We start from the raw sequence: 22,224 nt of genomic DNA, 5'->3' as shown, positions 1-22,224 counted from the left end.
TTCTTCAGTCCACATAAGCAAAGGAGCGCAGGGTGGTCCAGTAGTCGAAGTTTCCGACATGTAGAGCAGACCGATTGGTGTCCATGTTCACGTGTCCATTATGTGAGATGAACGAGACTGAACCAATCACTACATACTAAACTATATATATGCACATTCCTGTGTATTCTTTGTCAACCAATGATGCTTGGTATTTGCCCTTTGTAAAACGCTTAACTCAACACAAGGTGACCTTCTTTTCTCTATACTTAAGGCATCTCAGGTTATATTCACCTCCTTCTCAACATGATAGCGCAAGGTTACATCGCGAAATATCAGCAATATCAATGCAAACATGAACCTCCAGCAGCGGGATATCCGGAGATGAAATAACCTGTGGGTTCGTCTCACTGCTGGACTCCGATATGATATTTCCACATATTCATGTTGGTGCGTTTTCAAAGTGGGTTGGTACAATTACAGAAGAAAAAAGACCAGTCAGAAATTATGAAGGCATATTGAAATATGTGAACAGTTTCTGCTGACTACAAAACAGAGCAAAATGACCTTCCTGATAACATACATCCCAACCGAATGTTACTTCATAGTTTTATATTTATCTTTCAGTGACGTTAGGTTGTCAATGATAAAGCTGCCCACTTACGATAACGTTAATGGCGAGAGGCAGGTTCATATCATATCAAGATAACTATGAAACATGTGGATGAAATATGAAATGTGATGTGCTACATTATTTATTCACCTTGAAGACAAAAATGTACACATACATCACTGGTTACCCTTAATTTTGATCATCATTAACTGACAAAAGTCTTCTCTGTAGAATTTCATTGGGATGTCTTGAGAAAGGTACATGTAGCATTACCAAATATTTGTCATACGGGCCTACATATGAGGATCGGGTGGTTAAACAGAGGTCAAATTTTATTCGTACCGTGCACGACTCGTTGCTCATAAAGTATACCGATGGTTTGTCGATGAGTCTAATATTTTGATACCAATATGCAGACTCATCATTATGACTCATGATCATGGGTGGTGCCTCTCTCTCATGGGTAGGTTTAACGCCGCTTTGATAGTTGTTCTTCATTGGAACTGGATTTGCATTCTTCTTTCGTTCAAGGCAGCTTCACCTTGACAAGATCCCAATGCCATCTTGCTGAAAGTGGAAGCATGATGTTGATTGTTAAAACATTATCAACACACATAAATCTGAACTCTCAAATTACAACACAGATAAATGTTTTTTCTATGATACGCGCACACGTTTCTTCAGCTGAAGATTGTTCAAACGGTAGAAATTCTGCACAACACCTTGCATAAAAATTACGTCAACATCAAATTTGATGACAACCATCATAATTAAAAAATCGTTGGGTTCATTTTTTTCCTCGAATACTTCTAAAGCGAAAAATATTTAGGAATAATAGCGGCTAAACGGGTATTGTAGATTGTTTGTCCCGAATGATATGCCCCTTGACCTGAAGGGACAGCTAATCCGTAATTCCGAGTATGGACTAGATTTGAAAATAAGTTCACCGTCGTCAGTTGAAATAAAGTAAAATCATGAAATCACACTGGATCAGAGTACTTAATGGTAGAGTTAAAAAATCAACTATTCACACTAAGTTCATGATCATGTTCTATGCGTATGCGCCAATGCGTGTGCCACGTTGACTTACACAAGTACTGAAGTTGGTCCATCGAATAACCCTTCCTCCCCTGCTATTGTTATGGACTGCACGGATTATGAAAAATAGGTTTTGTTCAGCAGAACTATTGTGTTGGTTTGTTGTTTAACGCAGCACTCACGAATATATCAGCTACATGACAGCGGTCTGTAATTAATCGAGTCAGTGATTCAAATAATGAGCACCAATCCACGCAATTGGGATGCGATGACATGCTTCAACTAAGTCAGCGAGCCTGACCAACCCATCCCATTAGTCGCCTCTTACGACAAGCATAGTCGCCTAGTACGGCTAGTATGGGTTGCTGAACACATTTTCTAATCGGATCTACACGGATGGTTTAGCAATACTGACAAATGGCGCACGTATTGAATGATCAATATGTTCGCATAAGGCAAAAGTATGCGTTCCCCGTGCAACGTAGGAATCCATTTCCACTGAAGACTGCGTCGGAGTGTGACTCCCCATTGTTCTCGGTGCCTCAGGTTTGGTACCTATTGACTGACATTGGGAGAGTACCCCGTGTTTGCTGCCAGCTATACAGCCCTTCTGACTATCTGGGTAACGCAGAAGGCTGCAGTGTTGGTTAGTCTTCTGCGTTCTTTTGAATTAACTACTTCCACTTTGTTTATTGATGCATGATTCAAACTGCATAATGAGGCGTAAAATATATTATTTCAATGCCACAGAGTAATCAGTCTCGATTATCTCCCGAAACAGATTCCATTAGGGTTTGAAAGGCAACCTTTCGGTGAAAATGATATGAATGGATGACTGACTGAAATGCTGTTCGAAGTGGCGTTGATATTTATGAATCACTATCAAACAGTGATAGCATGAGGTGTTCGTGAAAGGGCGGGGGTATCCTGCCAACCTGAACAAAGGGATATCCAAGCAGTATAATTTTTGCATTATTTCCCTTTTTGACGAGCAATATCCCAGCATCTCCAGCCTTTCGTGTCTACTTTGCACAACTTGCGGTGCAATCGCGCAGGCTCTTTGTAACATGATCTCAAAGAGCATCATACGCCTCTTGCTCAAAAGTTGTTTAATTAAGGTTACAACTTGCAAAGCCTCAATAAAGCTTTGAAAAAGATCCCCAAATTTGACGCAGTGAACATGTACAATATGTTCCCGTTTTTATTTAGGTGAACAATGACTTGCCTTTGCATGTGTTTGTGGTTGAAGCCACCGGTGAGGCAGGATACGTTCACCTTGTTCCCGAACACCTGGTGTCATCACTTTTCATAAACACTTGCTCGTGATACAGTTGGAATCAGACAATCGACTAAATATGGAAAGGGTTTTGCAAATATTATTTACATACGTTTACTGAGTTGTCGAATTCAGATAACTGTATTGAAATGATTTATTCTTAGCGTTCCTCAGTATCTTGCATGGGATGTATATAGATATATAGATATATAGAAGGAAATACAGACAAACAGGCGTTTGGTAGGTACATGCAGACAGGTGGTAATACAGGTACAGAAATACGAGTGTATACGGTAGCTAGGGGGTTCATAGAAACATGACGTATCCAAATACTCACCAGAGGTAGAGATTAAAAAATAAACACTGCCAGTATGAAGCCCAATCTCGAATACATGTCCATAGTAAATGGATAATCGGAGTATCACCAGGTGCTTCCTATGTGACATTAAAGCGTAATGGACCTTAGTTTCACCGTGATACCAGCAGCTCGTGATAGCGTTGCTACGCTGGGATGGTAAATAAGGAAAGGTTTCACTACAAAGTTAATATCTAATCTTCTCCTTTTCTTTCCTTCAACCTCTGCTAATAGTGAATAGAAAATTAATTATCAATTATCATTTGTCTTTTTTAATATACATAAGAACGTTTAAATAAACCTAATTTATGCTTCACTCATATTTTATACCAATTTAAACCTTTTGTTTTAGGAATGTATATAAGAAGTAATGAGGTGGCATATTATCCCTGTAAATGTCTTTGAATGCATGATTATTTTAAAATACATACCCTGAAACCGGTCTATCCCTGGCTCAAAAGTTGTTTCATCAGGGTTACAACATTCAATGTCTTAGCAAAACTTGTAAACATGTGGACGACATTTCCTAATTAAACGCATTCGTTACAAAAATTAAGTTCAATGTTATTCCTATTATTAACTTGTCCCATGTGATCCAGTGGTTTGTCAAGTGGTGGGTGCTACCGTTGGTGCAGGATATGCACACCTTTTCGCGAAAACCTGGTATCATCATTATTGTACACTTATTCATAAACACATGCTCATGATTTAGTCGGAATCTCATAATGGGCTCTCATGATTATTCTTATGAATGCGGGGAGGGAGTTTTCGCTTTTATTTCCATAAACAGGTGACGTTTTCCAGGTGCCATGCCCCAAAGTAAATTGCGAGATATCAAGACCAAGTCCTGGGGCAAAGATTATTTTGCTTGACGATTGGAAACTTGAAGCCATCCCTTTGTCATACATGTTTGTCAAGATAGGCACAATGTCTTTAATGCCTATCATAGCTCGAGGTATATAGCAGAAAAGGTAGACTGACTTGTTTCCTCAAGTCAAAGCCAGTGATTAAATCATGGAAGTATATTGCACCACTTTGGTGACAGTAAACCGAAAAATGTTAAGGCACGTACATGCAGCTGAATATGAAATTATTTTTTTTAGCTAAAGATTTATTCTCACAGCGAGCTGGGGATTAGAAATTTAGATTCATATCCATGAAGTATCAGGTGGAAAGGAAAAGACACTACCAATGGAGGAGGGGGGCACGGGTGGTCCAGTAGTCTAAGTCACCGCAATTCGCCTGCACAGTCGCGTCCCTTGGGTTCGCCAGAAACCTATGATTGTGGGTTCGAAACCCGGTTCGCCCGGATTATGTTTCTAGGTTTGTCAGCACCATACCCGTGCTTGTGGGTTTCACAGAAGTGGTAAACGTCTAAGACCTGCATCACTTCGGGCTTTCCTCCCACATTAATCTGACACTCCGTGATATAACTGGAATACTGTTAAAAGCGTTAAACACAACTCACTCAGCCTCTCAATCACTCACTCACTCACTCACTCACTCACATCCCAGCTAATCCAGCGTGTTATATCTTCATTCTATTATGATAATTACCCTGGACGCTTTCGCCACCATAGCTACACTTTATGTCTAATTCGAAATGCCTCATACTTAATATACGAGCGGGCACTCGTGAAGAGCAACCTCCTCGTGGTGAGTGCTGGGTAGCGCTAATAGCTCTTCCCCCGTGTGGAACCGGGGTAGAATATTTCCACAGCACCCCATTGCTGGTCGTAAGAGGCGACCAAAGTGGGCAGCCCGTTTGCCGTGGGTTGCGTCCCTGTGTCGGCGGAGGACGGGATTCTGGTAGTTGAGGGCACTGGTTCCTGGAACTGTGTTCCTTTGCCCAACACACTACTTCGACCCTTACTTCGCCTAGACGGGTGGTAAGATGGGCCCGGTCTTATCAATCGGCTGGTCATGCCAGGCCCTGTGCGTAATATTGTGTATGCACACCTGTGTTGTATTATATTGTATATTTTGGACTTGGCCATGCATACTTTGTATGAATTAACAATTTTGTATGGAATATATTGCCTAGAGTCTTACGCCAGAAGGCGGTGGCTCATGGGCCAATCTAGTGATGTTGACCTCTGTATTCTGTATGTCTCCAGTTTCTTGTCATGGATTGAACCTGCCTGGCACTACATCTGGTAGATAAATATAGCTATTCATGTCATATTTGCTGGAGTATCACACCCCTGTAGCCCTGGTGTTTTGCATTTTGGATATCCAATGCATTAAGACACCGTCCTTGTTGACACTCGATGGTGGGTGGGGAGCAGGGGTGCAGAACCACTTTCTCTCATTATGTCTACAAAATACCCTGGTTCAAAAAGAAAACACATAGATGCCAGCTCTTCTGATGAAGAAACTACTACACAAATAGATTCCTGGGCTCGATTCATTGTAATCGAAGCATCAGATCACCAAGCCTTAAAATTAAACCCGTTTGCCATTTCCAAGGCCATCAATGGTTGTTGTGGAAAAGTTGAAAATGTCTCCCGTCTGCGTAATGGCTCCATATTAGTAGAGTGTGCAAGAAGACAGCAATCTCTGAACCTGCTCTCACTCAGCCAATTTGCAAATGTAGAGGTTGTTGTTTCAGCTCACAGAACGCTGAACTCGTGTCGGGGAATTGTAAGAGACAGAGCTCGATGTCTATCTGACATGAGCGAAGACGAGATTGTGACTGAACTGTCTACACAAGGTGTAACAGCTGTCAAGCGCTTCACACGAAAACAAGATGAACAAATTATAAAGACTCACACTTATCTGTTCACTTTTTCTCTTTCGAAAATTCCACCATCTATCAAAGCTGGATATTTTAACATCGGAGTGGAGGTTTATGTACCAAACCCACTCCGATGTTACAAATGTCAACATTTTGGGCATGGCGCTAAGACCTGCACTTTCAGTCCAATCTGTGCCCGCTGCAGTGGGTCACATGAGAGTACTGAGTGCACAGCTGCCATTAAATGTGCCAATTGCAAGGGGGACCATCTGGCCTCAGCTAAACTCTGTCCAGCATTTCTTCTCCAGTCCCAAGTGTTAAAAATCAAACACACCAACAATATATCTTTTCATGAAGCAAAAAAATTAGTTCAGTCACAGTCTCAAATTACCTCAGTCAAATCTTATGCTGCCGCGGCAACTATCACTCCTTTTGTCCAAGCAGCCACAGTATCTGTTGGATGCCAAACAACCATCTCTTGGGTTGGTAATCAGCAGATGTTAAATGACTCTCTGGCTCCATCATCTCCAAATACAACAACAACATCATCATCGCAGACGGAACTCGTTGCATCTTCAAAAACATCACAATCAGAATCATCTCCTATTAATGGCGACATACCTTTAACAAAAACAGAAAAAAAGAAACTGAAAAAAACGGCGAGGGCCCTCCAACACTTGGAGGTGCCTTCTTCTCAGCCTACACCTGTTAAGGTTCAAAATCAATTTGAACCTTTGGCGATGGAGGTCACTCCTTCTTCAACAGGCCATGGGAGTGGACCTCCCTCCCGCTCCAGAACTCCAGTAGAACCACCATGACCTGTTCTAACCCGATAATACAATTGAATTGCAGAGGTCTAAAAAACAATTTTAATGATTTGCAGCTATTAACACAAGATTTCAAGCCATCAGCCTTTTGTTTGCAGGAAACGTACTTTAAAACTACTGATCAACTAAACATTAGACACTACGACTCCTATCATTTCTTTTCACCTCCAGGGGCTAAAGCCACTGGAGGTTCTTCAATCTTGGTGAGGCAGGGTGTTATTCATAGCCCTGTTCCTCTCAATACCCCTCTACAAGCTACCGCAGTTCGTATCACTATGCACATTGTTTTTACTCTGTGCTCTCTTTACATTCCTCCATCTACATCTCTTCAGCAAACCGATCTTCAAGCTCTCTATGACCAGCTTCCTAAGCCCTGTATTATCATGGGCGATATGAACGGTCATAATCCACTTTGGGGTAGTGATCGTACAAGCAGTAAAGGCAAGCTCTTAGAAGATTTTATTTCCAACAATAATCTATGCCTTTTTAACGATAATTCCAACACATATTTACATCCTGGTACAGGCACATACTCTTCTTTGGATTTGTCTATTACCGATTCAAACCTGCTGAATGAATTTGAGTGGTTGGTCCACGATGACCTCTGTGGAAGTGACCACTTTCCAACCATATTAAACCCTATTACCCCATCTGATGTTCCTCCATCATCTCGATGGAACTTTACAAAAGCCAACTGGCCTCTATATGACATTCTCTGTACAGAAAAACTAACACCTGATCATTTCACTGACGTTCCTGACCCAATACAATGTTTTTCTGATGAACTTATCAATATAGCTGAAAAATGTGTTCCTAAGTCCTCTGGAATTCCCCACATACGTAAACCATGGTTTACCGATGACTGCAAGCAAGCTAGGAAGGCGAGGAAAAAGGCTGAGCGTTATTTCCGTCGCCATCCTATGGTCCATAACTTAAACAAATTTAAAATATTAAATGCTAAGGCAAGGCGAACATTTAAACAAAGTAAACGCCAATCTTGGCGAAATTATGTGTCAAAAATAAATTCTCGGACGCCCATGTCCAAGGTATGGAACATGGTCCACAAAATTAAAGGTAAGGGCACTAAATCTAGTATTCACCATCTTAAAGATGGGGACCTACTACTAACTCATAAATCAGATATTGCTAATAAACTTGGTGAAACTTTGGCAAAACACTCTTCCTCATCTAACTATGTACCTCAATTCCAAAAGTATCAAAAACAGCAAGAAAAGAAACCTATCAATTTTAATTCAGATAATGGGGAAGATTATAATGAACTATTCTCTATTCATGAACTCCACACTGCCCTTGGACAAGCTCATGATACTGCTACAGGAGCTGATAACATACATTATCAACTCCTGAAGCACTTACCCGAATCATCCTTAGAAACACTATTGAATATTTTTGATGTCATTTGGACCTCAAGGAAGTTCCCTCCTTCGTGGCGTGATGCTATTGTTGTCCCGATTCCCAAGCCCGGTCGAGATCATACTGATCCATCCAATTACCGACCAATATCATTGACAAGCTGCGTTTGCAAAACCATGGAACGCATGATAAACAATCGTCTCGTTTGGTACCTGGAATCCAATAATCTTATTACTAATATACAATGTGGTTTCCGGAAAAACAGAAGTACCATCGATCATTTGGTTCGCTTAGAATCATTTGTTAAAAATGCAATAATAAATAAACAACATGCAGTGTCTATCTTTTTCGATCTAGAAAAAGCATATGACACTACATGGAAACATGGTATTTTAAATGATTTACATGATTTTGGATTACGAGGCCGTTTGCCTCAATTTATATCTGAATTTTTAACTGACAGGCAATTTCAGGTCCGCGTGGGCTCTACCCTGTCTGATCATTATAATCAGGATCAGGGTGTCCCACAAGGTAGCATCTTGTCTGTCACATTGTTTAGTATTAAGATAAATAGTTTGTCCAAAGTTTTAAATGATTCGATTGATGGATCGCTCTTTGTGGATGATTTTAATATTTCGTGTCGTGGCAAAAACATGCATACTATTGAAAGGCAGCTTCAGCTATGTTTAAATAAAATCCAGAAATGGTGTCTCGAAAATGGTTTTAAATTTTCAAAATCTAAAACCAACTGTATACATTTTTGTAGGAAATATAAACCCCATAAAGATCCAGAATTAATTTTAGATAATACTCCCATTAAAGTTGTAAAGGAAGCCAAATTCTTAGGTCTAATATTCGATCATCATTTGACCTTTCTGCCTCACATAAAATACTTAAAGAATAGGTGCTTGAAGGCCCTAGATTTATTAAAAGTTGTCTCAAATTGTAAGTGGGGAGGGGATCAAAAAACCCTCCTCCAACTATATCGAACACTTATCCGCTCGAAACTTGATTATGGCTCCATCATATATGGTGGGGCCTGTAAGAGCAATTTAAAATTACTTGACACCATTCATCATCAGGGCCTGAGACTTTGCCTTGGAGCCTTCAGAACTTCTCCTATTCATAGTTTGTATGTGGAAGCTGACGAACCATCTCTTAAACACCGTCGCATTAAATTAGCTCTACAATACATCTCTAAATTACGTTCCAATAACTCCAATCCAGCATATGACTGTGTTTTTAATCCCCTTTACGGTAATCTATACAAAACAAAATCTTCTCTTATACCACCACTAGGGATACGACTACAAGCAGATATTTCTGCTGCTAAAATAAACCTTGGTAATATAGCCCCCACTCAGCTTTTCTCTTCTCCACCATGGCAGTTAGTACATCCAGAGGTGGATCTAACTTTAGCTAAACTGAAGAAATCTGACACAAATCAACTAATTTATCAACAAAAATATAATGAATTAAGGAACACATATAATACTTACAAATCCATATTTACAGATGGATCCAAGGATGGTGACGCTGTTGCCAGCGCCACTGTCATTGGATCCAGAACCATACCATCTAGATTACCGAATGATAGTTCTATTTTTACAGCAGAATCACAGGCAATATTAACTGCGCTTAAATATATAAATACCCAATCTAAACATAAACGGTTCATTATCTTTTCTGATTCACTTTCCTGTCTTCAGGCAATTAATAATATATCTTGTCATCATCCACTTTTACGTGAAATAATTGAACTACATAATGATCTTGCTACTGGCCAGTACGACATCGTCTTTTGTTGGTTACCAAGCCATGTTGGTATCATTGGTAATACAATGGCCGATGCTGCTGCAAAAGCAGCACTCACCAAATCTGTGACACCACTTCTTCTACCATACACTGATTTTAAACCCATAATTAGATCTTACATCCATGATCTAATGCAAAAGAAGTGGGACACTCAAGTAGGTATAAATAAATTACATGAACTTAAACCAACTATCGGCTACACCTACTTGGGCTGTCAGTCCAGATTTGAGGAGGTCATAATACGACGATGTCGTATTGGCCATAGCAGGTATACAAACGATTATTTATTGAAAGGTGAAGATCCTCCGTTTTGTATCCCTTGTGATGAAAGAATCACGGTCAAGCATGTCCTGCTTGACTGTGTTGATTTTTCCATCACAAGGGATAAATATTTTACATCATCATCAATTAAGGATCTTTTTAATAGAATCAATTCTCATTTAATCATAGGTTTTTTAAAAGAAATTGAACTTTTTGATAAATTTTGAATTGTGTACATAGCTATATTTTATATTGGTAATGTATAATTTGTAACTTCGATGGTCAGTGGCTATATCCTCAAAGGGGGTTGAAGTAGCGTAAAATTATTGTCCCCCCTGAGAGGATATGTAAGACCACATCATTCAAAGTACATTTATTCTTACCTCGGTTTTACAACGTAGTATATTTGTTTCTTTTAATGGTTGGCTAAAATTGAATACCATTACCAGCAGCTGAAGGGATGGTGTAAATCCTACTGGGGAGCCGTGCAGGTAGCAAAAGTAATGTAAGTCCCCTCGGTCCCTTGTAAGGTGGCCTAACTTTGGTTGCTGGTGATCTATAGCCCAATTTTATATTGTCTTGTTGATTATAAATGTATTGTTTTAACTGTTCTCAACTAGTTTTACTATTGAACCTGTGATATTCTAGTTATCTTACTGTCCATCGTTGACAGCTTTTTATTAAATCAAAATGTAATTATTATAACTGTTTCGTCGCGATATGGCTGAAATACTGCTGATGTGACGATAATTCTCACTCACTCACTCACTAATATACGAGCGAGAAACATTTTGATAAGAGAGATTAGCCATTGAAACTTCATAACGAAACTATGATAGCGAATTCGAATGCCCACGGCATATATCCTAATACAATGGAAATACATTGGGTAATCGAGTATTAAGTAGTTAGTTTGAGTAATCAGGGATGAAGAGATGTGTACCCACAGGGACTCCCTGTTTCTTGTCGGAGGGTCTCACATTTCATGAAGATGTTGACAATCGGGAAGTCAAGCATTTCACTCATGATCATGTCAACTTTCATGTCTTTGTAAAACACAGACTCGCTCATACAATACCCGGGGTCACGGGTGGCGCAGTCGTCTAAAGCGCCGCCATTCGCTGTGCATAGTTGCGTCCCTTGGACACGCCAGAAACCTATGATTGTGGGTTCGAATCCCGGTTCGCCCCGATTATGTTTCTAGGTTTGTCAGCACCATATCCGTGCTCGTGGGTTTCACCAAAGTGGTAAACGTCTGAGACCTGCATCACTTCGGGCTTTCCTCCCACATTAAGCTGACACGCCGTGATATAACTGGAATACTGTTAAAAGCGGCGTTAAACCCAACTCACTCACTCACTCATACAATACCGTAATTACAATCAAGTCTATCAAAAAATTCACCTGTGACAGATTCAGAATTACACAAAATAGTGGGTCATTTCTTTCAGTAGGGATGGGTGTATATCACCAGTATACCAGTAGAATGAAGGCATTGGTCATTTGGTGTCCACAATAATATGATGTTATTTTGAGAAGTTCAATCAACTCAATCTGAAATAAGGACAAATGCAGTATCGTTCCAGGATAACTTTATTATGACACTGTTTCGTTCTTGTTTGTATTAAGAAATGTCCTGTTGATGATCAGTCAACCTAATGATCCATACAGTTTCTTTTCTGGTAAAACACCTCTTGGTCTTGCTGAAAGTGGTAAAATGATTATTTTGTTGTTATTGGGTTTTCTTCAATGAAATATCAACATGTTGTAATGATATATAATTAGTTCAAATTACGATACGTTTCCGTCTGAATTCTTTGGTTATGTTAAATTTAAATATCAAAGTTTTGATTCTATATTCGTAACCGGCGGTCGGGTCGCTCGTCAGGCCGAAGACCCGGGTTCGATTCCCGACATGGGTATAATATGTGAATACCATTTCTGGTGTCTCCCATCGTGATATTGCTGGAATATTGCTAAAAGGGGCACTCACGTAACCGAGTGTCTCCTTCATTGATGCACAGTGTACAGTATAATCATGTACTAGTGACGGTAAACTGATGGTTTGTTATCTAACACAATACCCTGACTATATGGGTGATAACTTGATACTAACTAACAATAATTACTATAGGTATGATGGAATAGGAAATATATTTGCTGAATTAAGGCAATACAACAATTCCTACCTTTTACAAGGGTCTTAGAGAATTCATTCACTGGGACGCAAAACCATACTTTGGAGTTTTACAGAACTACTAAATATGTTCCATTCTCATTTTAAGAGTGAGTGAGTGAGTGAGTGAGTGAGTATGGTGTTACGCCGCTTTTAGCAATATACCAGCAATATTACGGCGGGGGACACCAGAAATGGGCTTCACACATTGTACCCATGTCGGGAATCGAACCCGGGTCTTAGGCGTGACGAGCGAACGCTTTAACCACTGGGCTACCCGACCGCCCCCTCATTTTAAGAAACAAATGGAGAAAATGTAAAAAGTGTCGTCCTGAATTTAATGAAATCAGTCTAATTTTCCAAAGAAGTAAAGTAGTCACTGTGTGTACATGTCGCACCATCATACCCCACTCGCATATGACACCCAGACCCACACATAAACCCACACCGTCCACATTTCAGTGGAGTGTCAACTCAACCTGTGTCAAATATACGACAAGATACGTTGAACTTTGAGAAGCAAATTAAAGTTACACAGGTCATAATCAATTAATCACGTATAATCACGTATACATAAATTCCATAATTCACGTAGAACGGGGTCAGAAGGTCACGTACGACCAGGTCTTTACTTCAAAAGAAAATTCAACGAAGGGTAAATGACATGCATACAAAGAGCATACAAAATACAAAGTATATTGCCACAGCATTCATTTGAGACATGGCAAAACTACTCACTGATAACAAGAGCAATGACGGCGACAGAATGGATGGCGATTATGGAACCACATGTGGCGGATGCAACTATTAAGCTGTGGGGATCTGAAATGAAGAAAATGAGGTTAAAACTGTTCATCATGAAGCTTCGTTCGAAACAGAAGTTTTGAAACCGCCAGAAAAAAAATGTTTCAAGGTTCGATTTTATTTCATTTCAAAATTTACAATTGAATAGTGTCAGTAACTATACAGTATGATTGTTGTAAGAGGCGATTAATTGTGTTGGATGGTCAGGCTCGGTGACTTGGTTGATTTTTGTGGTCATGATTCGATTATTTACAGGTCGCTGTCATATGGTTTGAATATTGCTGAATCCAGCGTTAAATAACAAACAAAACATACAATCAGGAAATGACATTAGTATATGTACAATGATACGTCACTACAATTTACCTGCTGTCGATACAGTTGTGTTGGACGATGGCGTGTAGAACATTTCTGGAATATATTGTTAAAATCATCACTCTGAACTTCTGTTATACTAATGTTCCTTTAATAGTATAAGCATTGTCACTTTTGAATATAAAATAATTCACGTGTTAACGTTACAAAGTAATTCACATATAAATTGTAATAAAGGCAGTCATTTAATTGTAACCATAACTTGATCATCAAATTACACAAACATAGATTGAAAAACAAACAAAAACCTCCACAGTATATTACAACCTGTTTCGTGTTACCACAATGATAGGTTATAACGAGGTACACTTACTATTACGGTCTGCCACAAAAATCATTGTTGATTTGTTTCCTTGAAATTCAGCATTGGCCCATACCTATACAAACAAGAATTTGCAAAAATAAATGAATACATCAGGACAAGAATTTATGCTATCTTTTTGCATTAACAGTTAAATTGCTTTCAGTCAAGTATATATGTTTTCGTTTTTCTTAAGCATTAGTTATTGTTTTCTATTAAAATATAGATAGTCTCTTTTGGTAAAATAGATATTGTACTAATTTTAATAACTTTACATCCCTTGGATGCCTTTTAAAATGGAACTTTGTTTCTCTTTTTAAACATAAGGCATCCCATATTATTTCAGATGTCCTCAACCTCAAATTGACCGTAACATTTAATGAGACTTTGGCATACTATTTGTAATAATGATATGATCAAAAGTCATTTGAGCAGTGCAGATTTTATAACATGTTGAAATTATAAATTCTAAGTTCTCAGATGTATCTCGTTTATAATAGAAAGAAAGCAACATATTATTTTCTTGAATTTAGTTCTAGATGCCGTGCATATCTTTCTATTCCTTTGTTTAATCATATCTTGAAAGGTTAGTCACTTTTCCTATCTCCTCTTCACAGTTTGTACACATACCAAATTGATTTCGATACCAGGAAATGTTGATATTCATTCTATATCCATTTACTAACGAAGTACACGGAAGTTTACGAAGCCAGTTGGGAAAGATTATCAGTTCAAGTTAAAGAGGCATATTTGCAAAGACATATACAGTAAACTAAGTTTATAAAGAACACGCTTATAACGAACTGGCGGATATAACGAACTGGTTTTTAGGTCCCTGTCATATGCTGTCTATATGCTGTTTATATGCTTATATTGAACTACGGTTATAACGAACTAAAATTTGTGATCCCTTTGAGTTCGCTCTAACCGTAGTTTCCAATATTTCTGTGCCCATATTAGATCAAACCTTTCGGCAACTCAACGTGCGAACAGGCACGACATGACAAGCAAGAAATAGCACATCCATCAAACATGAAGTCATGATATTCGTACAGGTTGGCCAACCCACTGGTTTTGACACAGCAGTGACAAACCAATCGTAAAGATATATTCTTAACGAGTAATGGATCATTTCTTTTTCAAGCAGGACAGAATGTGATCTCCCGTTTCATGAATAGAATGTCATTGTTTATTGTCATAATTATTGCGTGCGTCAATATTGTAATTGTCGTGTTATACATGCCTTGACTGTGTACTGCCCATCTGGGATAAGAGGGAGATACGCTGTGTGGGAGGCGGTGCAAGGGTCCTCGGGGTAGTAGCTCCCTGCCGTCATCGTCATGGACACCTGTTGTAAGAAGAGATCCGTTCATACTTCAAATACCCAGTTGCATCCTCTATATTTTTGTTTATGTGTTTACCAAGTGGATAAACCCTGTCACTCTTTTCAAATACATACTGTGCAACAAAAATCATATGATTAGTTATTGGTGAATAAGATTAGCATCTGAATGACAATACTCCGAGAAAGGACTCGATCCATCTTCCCGAGGCAAGGCCGCAAACTGACTGTAAAAGTCCAGTTTCCAACCCAGTTTGGCAAAAGTGGGCTGTAATTTCCAGACTCGCTCGTAGCGCCACGAGTAGCTATAGCGAGATGTGTTCCTTCTGTATCCCTTCTACTAACCAGTCAGATTCCACCTCTCATATCCCTTGCATTTGCTTCAATCAAAATGACGGCTGCCAGTCAAGGATCTGATCGATAACCAAGATGTACATTGTAACAAAACCGGTCTAACCTCGCAAAGTGCGCCAAACCACCTTTCATCACCTTCTTTAAAAACGTGAAAAGATTTGCAAAATATCTGACGATGACCATTAGGCGGTAAACATGTTTAGCAAACCCTGCAATCGACTGAAATCTGCACGTTGAAATCCATGTTGTTTGCGAACCGGATGTCTCGTTCGTCACCCGATTTTGATTGAACTATCTATAGACTCTTTAATTAGTCTAGTCAAATGTAACTCCGAAATAACAGCCTAGTTCGGCAAGAGTGGAAGTTAACGCCCTTGCCTCGGGAAGATAGACTCGGTCACATTTCGATACAACGATACAATAAATAACCTGTTATCATTTATTCACAGTGCCATGGAGGGTCATGTTATCTTATGATAGCATCTATGTTCATCAGAAAGAGACATTAGCTTGTGGTTCATGAAGCTTTGATGGTGTAAGGCGTTCCCCATTAATATTCTACATTCTGCGTAATTTTATAGTTGGAGGTAGTAGTCCCACTGCCCTGCGAAAGCAATTGCAGTACAACGTTCATATTTAGCAAACCTTATGTTATATAATCAGTGGGGATACAGTGGACCCAGTCGTTTAAGGCGAGGTAATTCGCTGTGAAGAGTTGCGTCCCTTTAGCAAGCCACAAACTTATGATTGTGTGTTCGAATGGTTTATCCTCACTTTGCCACTAGGCCACCAGGAATTAACAGTAGCTATGTTTATAGAAGCATAGGGGCCATATCAAAGTCACCAAATACTGAACTGAGTTCACCCCCTCAATTAACAAAAGTGTTCACTGGCAATATTGGTGAGCGAATTTTCTTATTTGTTGGGGGGCACGGGTGGCCATGTGGTCTAAGGCGCATCACTTCGGGCTTTCCTCCCACATTAAACTGACACGCCGCGATATAACTGGAATAATGTTAAAAGCGGCATTAAACCCAACTCACTCACTCTTATTTGTTTATTAATTACTGATTAACGATCAACGACGGTGCCAGAACAACTAACCATGTTGAGGGCTGGCATGCCAAAATGAATAAAACTGGACATTCCCACCCCAACTTGTTCAAGTTCATCAACATCATCCAGAAAGAACAATCCAATACTGAAATGATCATCAGCCAACTCCGAGCAGGTGGACATCAGCCTCATAAAATAATGAAATTTTTGTGCATATCATATATCAAAATTTTGAGATGATCCTTGGTGCCTTCTATTGTTTACCCAATTAGCGTGCCCGACTGATTTTCATACTGTGAACAATAGGTGGTGGCAAAGTGAGGAGATCCCGTTCGAATTCCGTGTCTCCGGGATTATATTTCTAAGTGTTGTCAGTGCCATAACCGTGCTCGTGGGTTTCACAAAAGTGGTTGACGTCTAAGACCTACATCTCTTCGGGCTTCCATGCCACATTAAGCTATAGCGCCGTGATATAACTGGAATACTGTTAACAGAAGCGTTTTACCTAACTTACGCACTTATATATTCATTACTTTGCATTTTCCATGTTATTGGTCTCATATAAGACCAAATGATAGATCACAAACCATGCAAGCATTCAAATGCGTGTGTACAAGTTTATACATGTATGCATGTTTCGAAAGGGGAGGTAATATGGTATGTCGTTTCAGCAATATTGTTCAGCCACCTGGCGAGGGTTATAGTTAATACAGAAACAATAATTTATTATGTCTCACTTTATTAATACTTTGTACTAGATCTACTTTGGGGGTCAGAAAATTCCAATTCACAACTATAGACAAGCTTACCAAATTACAAGATCCTTTAACAAAGGGAACCAAGTGATTAAATATCTTACATTGCCTGTGTAGATGATAGTGTAGCTTGTGATGCGTCCATTCCTCATCTTCTCGCTGGGACATTCCCAGCCGAGTCTGGCGGCCAGGTATTGACTGGGGACAAACTTCATGTGGATGTTCTGCACGGCACCAGGAGCTGCAGAAGTAATACAATAACAAATCAACGTCAACGTCAACGTCATTATCATCGATATGTACAAATGTTTAGTAATTAATATGTGTCTCCAACTATGGACAGCTATAGGCAGCAACTGACAGGATATTATATTGGAAGGAAGGAAGCGGTACAGATCACTGCCATTTCGCATTTCAGAAGCCATCCAACACGGGTAGATTATATATTTTACTACGAGATTCACTACTTTACGACACTAACTGCTTGGTAGCGTTCTGACATACTGGGATGTTGTTCTGTCTGAGGTTCCCACGTTGGTGCTGGCCGTGATGCTGACCATGTACCTCCAACTGCTCAGCAAGTCCGTCACCTTGTAGGAACTGCTCTTCCAACCTGCATCACACAATATAGGATATACACGAAGACACATCTGTTCAACAATGTGGCTACAGAGGTTTTATGCTCCGGTAACATGTAACATTTGCAACATAGGGCACATGCGAAGACATCTTTACACTAGAGTGAAATCTTGAATCTTGATGCAATGGTTTTCCAGACGTCTCATAGACAGGTTTGAATGTCTCAATCTTTTACCTGACTACATTATTACCTTATAATATATACTCGTATTTGAAGGGAATAAACTTTGATATGTTATGTGTTATGATGTTTGGAACTCAGAAAAGTATGTAACAAAAACATCAATTCTGTGATTTCTTCTATGCTGGACCAAAGAAGTATATTTTTCTTCTGTTGAAACCCGTATTCAAAATCCGAGTGCAGCTATAAATACATGTACATACAGCCAGGTATTCGCAATTGGTCAAATGGTAAGTGTCAGCTCTCAATATCCATTTTCAATAGTGTGTTCAAAAGCATGTGTGCTGTTAATTATACAAATTCCGTGGACATCCACAACTGGCTTTAACCTTCAACTTTGTATTCACGTTGGGCAATGAAGATGCTAGACATCCTGTTTGTTGCACCAAGAACCGTAACATTGTACCAAGTAGGCCCGGCATTGTGCAAAGGAATGTCCCATTCAACCAAGATGGCTGACTGGTTCTGAACAGTTAGGCGGATGTTGGTCGGTGGTGCTGGAACTGAATGTTAAAACATAGTGTGAGACCATACTATGGATAATGATTGGATTGCAAGTGACGCCATAGCATTTGATGGGCTTATCATGCATTTCTCCTTTTAATATACATTTATCACAAATTAAGAAGCAAGAGATCACGCCCACTTGTGAAATGTTGGTTCCTGATTGGTAATACAGTGTTGCGGCGAGCGAATTTTGTATTGCAATTATTACTGATTTCGTATCGTTATGTACAGCTTTTTAGTCTTAATGATTAAATAAACAGTTTTACTGACTTATTTATTATAAGCACCGACTACGGATCTACAGAATGTGCACACCGGTGATTACATTAAGCTCAAAATATATTGAAGTACATTCTTAATCAGGCATAGTAATCAACTGAAATTTGATTGACAAGGACCTCACTAGAAGCCAACGCTTTTCGTTCCTGCTGTTAAAATGTATTGATGATCTCACTTGCTCTGATCTGATTCGTACAGCCGCAGTGAAACTAAACATTCTGTTACAAACGTCTAATATAGGCATCTGTGTATGTTGTCATTATTTGACCACATAGTCTGTTAACCGTAAACAGTGCACCTGTTTAGTGTATTCAGTAAAAAGGTGGATATTCATTAAACATGTCAATTTCATGTGTAAATGTGTTTTCTAGTATTAAAATGTTAATTGCAATCAACGTACATGTACCGTGTTCGCATTTGATTCACGTTTCTTTCAAACGTTATTGTCAAATACCCACTTTACAAAGATATAAAACGGGCGTATCACAATATCGTATTTATTATTATAATAATACTTAGACCACACTTGTAAATAACCTTCTGGAGGTTTCTTCTGTAGAATGTTGAACCTGCTCCTAAACCTTTGTGGCATAAATACCATTCTGGTCAGATTGTTTATGTATTGTATGTTGTATATAGCCATACGCACTTCCAATTTGTGTCTACACTGTGATTGTGGAGTTTTCCCCTGCGGTAGTCTCGTAAGCAGCCGCGACAGCGACAACGTAGTCTGTGTACGACGTCAGCTTCGCCGTGATGCTGTAAGACATGACACCGTGACAGGTATCATATACACCCGCAAATATCTGGTAGGGGCACCGAGCCTAGAGATGGCAAATCAAAGGTCAACTATTCATATGTCACACCATTGGCAAGATGAAGACCCACGATGGTAAATGTGTAGAAATAATGAAATGGGTGAATACAGTGTTATGCAAATCCCAGTCGTATCATGGCGCTGCTATCAAGAATAGGATTTACATGTAGTACCAAAATGAGGAGTTGAACCTTTATCCCAAACGTTATGTGTCGGTGCTGATCCACCGACCCGTTATACAGGAATGAATTGTCGTGTACATGGTTTCAAGGAAACTGTATTTCCCGTCGGACCTTTTCAATAAGTGCATTTGAACTTTTAAGGGATTTGCAGATCAGTAAAGCGAAGACTTTAAAAGCGTTTTCAATGAAGTGTAATATGCTGTAAAGAATGAATTACCATTTTATAGATTGAGTGAATCAACTTACATTTGCATGAGATGTACTATTTTGAGAGCATCTGAGGAAGCTGGCTTGTGTACATTTGCCCTCCTGGATTATAATGATCACGTAGCTTGTGAAGGGGATGCTACTTGTTGGTGCTGTCCATGAAAGACCAAAGGCCGAGGATGTCACTCCTGTCGTTTTCAAGTTGCTGACTTTACCTGGGACTGTATCACTTCCTAGCACCTGGAAACCAATTTTCATTTGAATTACGTTTTCTGGTCTATATTAGATTACATGTCATCTATAAGCACATGTGAAAGGAATGCAAAGCCAGATACCTATATTCCAACCAGTAGATTGTTGTGTACGTATGAGGCATCTAAGTCAACACTGAATAAAACATTTATGTTTATTAAGTACTACCACATTGTTGCATGATTCAAACTACATGATGAACTAACAATTTTACGTCAGAGAATAATCAGCCTCGAGTATCTGCCGAAACAGATTTCGTTGGGCGTGAAAGGCAAATTGCGGTTAAAATCATGATATGAATGGATTACTGACAATCTGTGATGACACCAGGTGTTCGCATCAGTAACAAACATTATGTCCGATGCATTTGCCTATGATGACTTGTACAATACGTTCCAAAGTATTTCAGGTAAATAGTTGACATGCCTTTGTATTTGTTTGTGACGGTGCAGGTGAGACAGGTTACGCTCACCTTTTCGCGAAACCTGGTCTCATCGCTATTGCATAGTGATTCATAAACACTTGCTCATGATACAGCTGGAATGGTACAATCGACTCTACTCTTAGCAGAGATTTCTTATTAATATGGAAAGGGTTTTGATATATATATTTACATAGTTCCATCACTGAGATGATTTATTCTTAGCTGCCCTGTGTATCTTGCAAGGGATGTCAAAACATAGAGAAGGAAATACAAACAAACAGGCGTTTGGTAGGTACATGCAGATAGGTGGTAATACAGGTACGGAAATACGAGCGTATACGTAGCTACAGGGTGCATAGAAACATGACGTATCTAAATACTCACCAGAGTTACAGATTCAAACAAAAACACTGCCAACATGAAGCCCAATCTCGAATGCATGTCCATTGTCACTGGATAATCGGAGTATCACTATGTCTCTCTCCTATGTGTCATCAAGGCATAATGGAGAATATCACGACATATACACCTTGAGTTTCACTGCGATTGGCGTACAGGAATGGTGCATGTTGCGTAATACAGCGTAATGTAGGCCATGTCAACAGCACGTCATAGTGTTGCTGCACTGCCGTCGATATCAGTGACACAAGGTGTGTTGCATGTGCAGGGAATGTAAATATATATTAATCTTACGGGTTACGGTAAAAGGTATAGATTTCCTTTTCCTGAAAAGGAAATGTTCCATTAGTTAAAGATATACCTGTGCTAAAAGTGAATATAAAATTAATCAATGAATAAATTATCAGTCTTTTCAAATATACTTTAAAACGTTCAAGCGTACCTAATTTATGTTTCACCCATGTTTCATACCCATTTAACCCTTTTGTTTTAGGAATGCACATGCTAAGTTTAAAAGGTATCATGTCATATCCTGCAAACGTGTTGTTTTTTATGCATAATTATTCTAAGTTGAAAGGCAATATATATCCTAAAACCTGTCTAAAGCGGACTCAAAAGTTATTTGATCAGGGTTACAACATTCAAGTTCTCAGTAAAACTTTTGACGCTCACCTTATGACGAACACCTGGTATCATCACTCTTTTGACCGCCTCCGTGGTTTAGTGGTAGAGTGTTTGCCCGGAGAGCGGAAGGTCCAAAGTTCAATCCCTGTCCGTGTCATACCAAAAGACGTTAAAAGATTGTATTTGTTGTTACCCTGTATGGCTCTCGGCATTAAATGGCTAAAACAAGGACTGGTCGGCTCGGAGTCAGTACACTGAGTGTCTGAGTGGTGTAT

General features: G+C 39.3%; 1 protein-coding gene and 1 pseudogene across 1 annotated transcript in view; both read right to left on the bottom strand.

The window, feature by feature from the left end:
• LOC139475330 (phosphatidylinositol phosphatase PTPRQ-like) overlaps positions 1–22,224 on the bottom strand; it is a 96,642-nt gene that overhangs the window by 35,837 nt on the left and 38,581 nt on the right. The window lies entirely within an intron of this gene.
• On the bottom strand, positions 11,926–21,373 carry LOC139475940 (fibronectin type III domain-containing protein 1-like; annotated as a pseudogene).

Source organism: Haliotis cracherodii, unplaced genomic scaffold (assembly GCF_022045235.1).
Source record: "Haliotis cracherodii isolate W230 unplaced genomic scaffold, xgHalCrac1.p SCAF_3, whole genome shotgun sequence".
Taxonomy (NCBI): domain Eukaryota; kingdom Metazoa; phylum Mollusca; class Gastropoda; order Lepetellida; family Haliotidae; genus Haliotis; species Haliotis cracherodii.
This window is presented reverse-complemented; position numbering and strand designations above follow the sequence as displayed.